Source organism: Fukomys damarensis, unplaced genomic scaffold (assembly GCF_012274545.1).
Source record: "Fukomys damarensis isolate Sample0158 unplaced genomic scaffold, DMR_v1.0_HiC HiC_scaffold_24, whole genome shotgun sequence".
Classification (NCBI taxonomy): Eukaryota; Metazoa; Chordata; class Mammalia; order Rodentia; family Bathyergidae; genus Fukomys; species Fukomys damarensis.
In genome coordinates this window covers 30,865,614-30,871,322 of record NW_022900936.1, presented here as the reverse complement: position 1 = coordinate 30,871,322, position 5,709 = coordinate 30,865,614, and the positions used below count along the sequence as shown (strand labels likewise).

Here is a 5,709-nt window from a genome sequence, read left to right as displayed (position 1 = left end):
GTGAAGGGAGGGCAGGGACAAGGGGAAAAAATGAGAACCAAACCTGTCATGTAAAGGTACAAGATCCCAATAATGAATGTAGCTGTACTGTATACCTAAAATGTACCAATAAACTCAATGAGGGAAAAAAAAAGAATGCTTTTAACAATTTCAGGTTCTGCATATTAAAGCAAAATGGCGAAACAAATATCAACTTTGCCCTTCTGCTTCAGTGCCCACAAAACAGATTAAACATATGAGATGATAATTTGTAAGATATGATTGAGTAAACAAAGACCATGCGTCATTCCTTATCTTGAAAATCAAATTAGTTGGGTCCTATTATTGCATGGATTCTACACTGAAAGTTTCTAAGTTGTGATATATGGAGACTGACACATTCAGAAAATATTGCTGGAATTCTAAGATGTCAAAGAAGATTAGACTTTGCAGAACAACATACTAGAAAGGAGAAAACTGCCTAGAACAGGAACTCTAAAGACTACAGAAGGCCCCATGAAATACAACACTCAAGTATTAGGTATTAATCAATAGATTCATGGGTATGGCCTAGACAAGAAAGGGGAAATAAGTACCAAACAGGGTTAGAGGACTGACATAAGGCTGGGAGAAGTAGCTATTCCCCAAACATCCTACACACCTTGTAATTCACAGAGACTTGGGTGAATATCAACTAGAGTGTTATCTCGTTAATTCGGCCTAATGGTTAGTTTTGACATCAAGCAAATATGAGTCAGAAATACATAATCTCAGGTCCAATCCTAGATTTACTGCAGTAGACTATGTTTTTCAGGTGACTAGTATAAATTTTAATACTGACTAGCACAGTATAGTGCAATTTTTTTCTTGATTTAACAAACAGTAAAATATATTAGGTTATCATGCCTAAGCACATTCACTTTTATATTTATATACTCATTGATTTTGTCATAAAATCATCTATCATCAGTATGAGATGCATATATGTATATATATGATATATATCTGATATATATATCATATATATACTAACGCATATCATTTTCTAACAGTTCAAAGGGATAAGTAGTAGAGTTTGAGAAAGGGAAATATTTACATGTAAGTTTTTAACAATAATAAGTGTAACAATGAGACTAAAATATTAGAAATTTATGTTGGAGAAAAGAAAGCCTCTTTAACGTATGGTGCTAGGAAAATAGATATCTATTGGCAAAAAATTTAAACTGGATCTCTATCTCACATCTTGTTCAAAAAGCAATTCAATATAAATCAAAGATCTAAACATAAGGAAACATATCACATCCTAATTATAGGAAAAGACTTCCTCCATAAATCTCCAGTGGAACAGGAAATAGTAGCCAGAGTCAGAAAAGGGAATTATACAAAAATAAATGACTTTAGCACAGAGAAGGAAAACACTGACAGAGAGGAGTCACAGTATTTGGAATGAGAGAAAATCTTTGCCAGCTGTCTTCTGATGGAGGATTAATAATAGAACACATAAAGAACTGATAAAAAGTACAAAAATCTTTACGAAATGAACAAATGAATTGAACAGATGCTTCTCAGAAAAAGTACAAATGGCCAACATGTATAAAAATATTCTACAACTTTAGGTAATGCAAAATAGAATTATACTGAAATTCTATCTCTAGTCAGAATGGCTATCATTAAGGAGGCAATAAATAAGTAAATGCATACATACATACATACATACATACATACATACATACATACACACATACACACATACATACTGGAGAGAATGGGATGGGAGATGGGAAGACACATTTCTAAACTGCTGGTGGTAAGGTGAATCAGTATGTCCACTATGGAAACCAGTGTAGAATGTCTTCAAAAAGGTAAAAATAGAGTTATCATTTGATGAAACTATACCACTTATCAAGGTAATCCTGAAAGAATTGAAATCCACATTCTATAGAAATAGTTACATATACATGTAATTGTGGCATCAAAAATAGCTAAGATGTGGAAACAATAGGTCCCTTAAAAAGATGAATGAATCAAAGATGTATGGTCTATTTTACAATGTAATGTTTTGTAGTAACAAAGGAGAATGAAATGATGTCTTTTACAGGAAAAATGGATGAATTTGACATCATAATGTTAAGCAAAATAAATCAGAATAGAAGATCAAATATTGCATTTTTATTCATATGCAAAATCTAAACAACGACAAAGGTGATGAGATATAGTTAGAATGGGGACTACAGGAGAAAAAAAGGGTGAGGGTGGTTATGAAAAGTTAGAAATAGTCATAGTATGTTATGAATATACAAACACGCTCCAATGAAACCACTATGTATAAACAATGTGCCCTTTGGAGAATAATGATAAACAGAATTGTGGCTTAGAGAATAATGTGGAAATCTGATTTTTCTGAAGGCCATAAATTATTTCTCTAGTTATATATTGTTGTTCAATTTAGAAGTTCTTTTTAAATCTTTTATATTCAGCATCTAGCTGTCTAGTATAATTAAGTCCTGTATGTTTAGAGGTATTAAGTGAGTATATCCTGCAGTAATACACTTTTGTATATTTACATATTCCTTCCCAATTTTTCAGTGGACCGTACAATAAGTTCAAAGGCATTGTACAAAATAATATCAATTATTTAGAGATAAATATGCAAGTATTAAAATCTTATAATTTATTGCACATATATACTTTCAGTAATTAATACATACCAAGAGCATTGAAATTTTAACTGATTGTTTAGAGACCCAAGGAATGAAAGAACCTTTCTAATGGAAAGTGAGGAATATATTTTATTGAGTGTTTTATCCACAGAGAATTTCATCTAGATCAATATAGCTTCTTCCCAATGAATATTTTTTGTGTGTCTAGCAAATATACCGATTATTGCTTTTGTTTATTTCTTGCTTTATCCATAGCTACAAATTTATCTTTGATTGGTTAAGTAAAAGTGACCTAATTTCATTACAGCTATTAAAAAAATTGACCTGATTATATTCTCAATTATGCAATTGTTTCATCTACCTTATTCTTTTCCATTCCCACCCCATTTCATTTCTGCAACCAGTACAGTTAATGGTCAGATTTACTGGGAGGTGACTGATGAGTAAATAATTCCCAACATAGCGAAAACTTCAATTAAATATGGGTTTTTTTTTTCATATTTAAGGGAAAAGATGACCTTTCAAGTATCTGCCTAGAAGTTTACTGGCTCTAAATCACCACTGCTACAATGTCATAGAGTAGTCTTTTTCGGAAGGACTAGCTGACACTTACCATCCCAAATAGGCATAGCAGATGGAGTGGTAAGCTAAGAATTATTGGGCATTACTGAGTGTCCAGCACTCTGGCATGTGTCCCCCGTATATTATCCATTTGTCCTTGAAACAACTAAGTGAGAGAGATACTTTATGCATGAAAAAATCTTTATTGAGTAATTCAGGCAAGCCAGTGGCAATTTGAAAACAGGGCCAACAAAATCAGTGATCAGTTATTGTAGGAAAAATCTTGAAATGATTTATAACATACAAATTTAGGGTGAGTCCCAGACGAAGAAATAGACCCACAGAAAAGTTGAGGTGGACAAGTATTGGGTGCAACATTAATATCATTAGAAAACTATCTTAAAGGAAATAAATAGCCCCAGTCACTGAGCCGCCTCTGAGCACTCAGCTGCCCCCTCAGATCCGTCCCCTACCAACTCCCCCACCCGCCTTCTCCCTCAGTCACCTTCCCCAGGCTGTTTCTACTGAGTAACAGGAATCTTATCCTTTGTCAGCTCTCCAGAACCTCCACTCTTTTGACTCCTTTGCTGATGCAAGTAAGGGTGATGACCTGTTTCCGGCAAGCACTGAGGATTATATCCACATAAGAATCCAACAAAGAAACTGCAGGAAGACACTTACCAGTGCCCAATCATTGCTGAGGATTACGATAAGAAACTGTTGAAGGCGTTTAAGAGGAAATTTGCCAGCAATGGTACTGTAATCGAGCATCCAGAATATGGAGAAGTAATCCAGCTCCAGGGTGATCAGCACAATAATAATATGCCAATTCCTGGTAGAGATTGGGCTGGCCAAGGATGATTGGCTGAATGTTCATGGGTTTTAAGTGCTTGTGGCTTTTTGAAGCTTAAGTGAGGATATCCTTGCAATGAGTAGACTATCCCTTGTGTCCCATGTCACAAGTTTAAAAACCTCACGGCTTGTATAATGTAACCATTTGGGGTCTGCTTTCACTTGGACTAGTGTAACTCCCTCATGGAATAAACTGAAAAGAGAGGAAAAAAATAAAGATAGATAAATATTTTGTAAGACTTCACTGTTACACTCTTGCAGGTGCTTTCATGGTACCAGGAGCTGTTTAAGCACCTACTGTAATAGACAAATATCACATAATAATGCTCTAGTTAACAGTAGTGGTCCTGTAAGACTGTAACAAATCCTAAACATCCCTCTCACCAATGAATATTATAGCTATTTGAAGGTCATAGCACAAGACATTACTTGTTTCTGCAATGCAGTGTGAACAAACATTGTGCATCCCATTGTACAGAAATGCACCATATACAATGAAGTATGGTATGTAATATACTGTGCTTAACTATTATATACTTGAGAATAAACAAGCATGTTAGTGGATTTATTTTGCAATACTATCATTATTTCATGGGGTATTCATTTTTTTAAAACATTTATTGTATCACAATATGCCGTATGATGTCATTTATCTTGTATAAGCAATTTCTCTGCATTGCATTAACAATCCACATCAAGTGACTGACCTATCCCATCTAGGTCTTAGGAAATATGCTGTATGATGTTTGCACAGTGACAGAATTCCATAATGATGCATTTCTCACTGCGTACCTCTTTTGCCACAGGGAACATATTTCTGTTGGGCTTGTATGATTGCAGTAATTTAATCCTCAAAACACCCTATGCAGCAGGTACTTTAAAATCCATCTCATTGCAAGAAGGGAAAGTAAAAACAATACACATTGCATAAATAAGAAAAATGTTCACATTTGAATAGGTAGTAAATGTTTCAAATTCTTTCAGTTTTGTTCCAGAGTACAAACTTCCAAGGTGTAAATTTACAAGCAGCAGATTTTAGGCTCCATTTGATTGGAAATTGTAGGACATAATTGCATAATAGAGACAGTATATCTAAATCCCAGTGTTGGAATTAAGGAAGAGTTGGGAAAACTGTAGGAGTTGGAGATTTATCTATGGAGAATTTGTGTAGCAAAATAAGTTTTTAGTGTGGGAAGGACTGCTGCAACAAATGAGCAGCTTACCTTCTGAGGAACCAAGTTGTAAAATAGCTGGAACCCTGTCAAATCCTGACACAAGGGAGAAGGTAAGGGAGAAGTGAATAGTCACTCTCGCTCAGACACTGAAACATTCCTGAGCTGAAAAGAACGTTTACAAAAAGACAAAATTTGTCCAGTAAACGCTGAAGCATTTGCTATGGTAAGAAAGCACAGGATCCAAGCAGAACATGAGGGGAAAAAAAAAAATTCACCTATAGGGCATTGGGAATTCAACCTATGAGATCTCTAGTTTCTTACAATATAATGATCTTAACACTTTAAAGATCTTTCACATTTTAGTAGTTTTTATAAACTTGATCAAACATCATGCAATTTTGCATCTATGGTAAAGTTTTTTGAGTAAGGAAAATAGATATGAAACTGTATTTTTATTTCACTATGCACAGAATATGCGACAG

General features: G+C 34.4%; 1 pseudogene; it reads left to right on the top strand.

The window, feature by feature from the left end:
• The first annotated feature begins 2,200 nt into the window (after positions 1–2,200).
• On the top strand, positions 2,201–4,086 carry LOC104847481 (annotated as a pseudogene).
• The last annotated feature ends 1,623 nt before the right edge of the window (positions 4,087–5,709 follow it).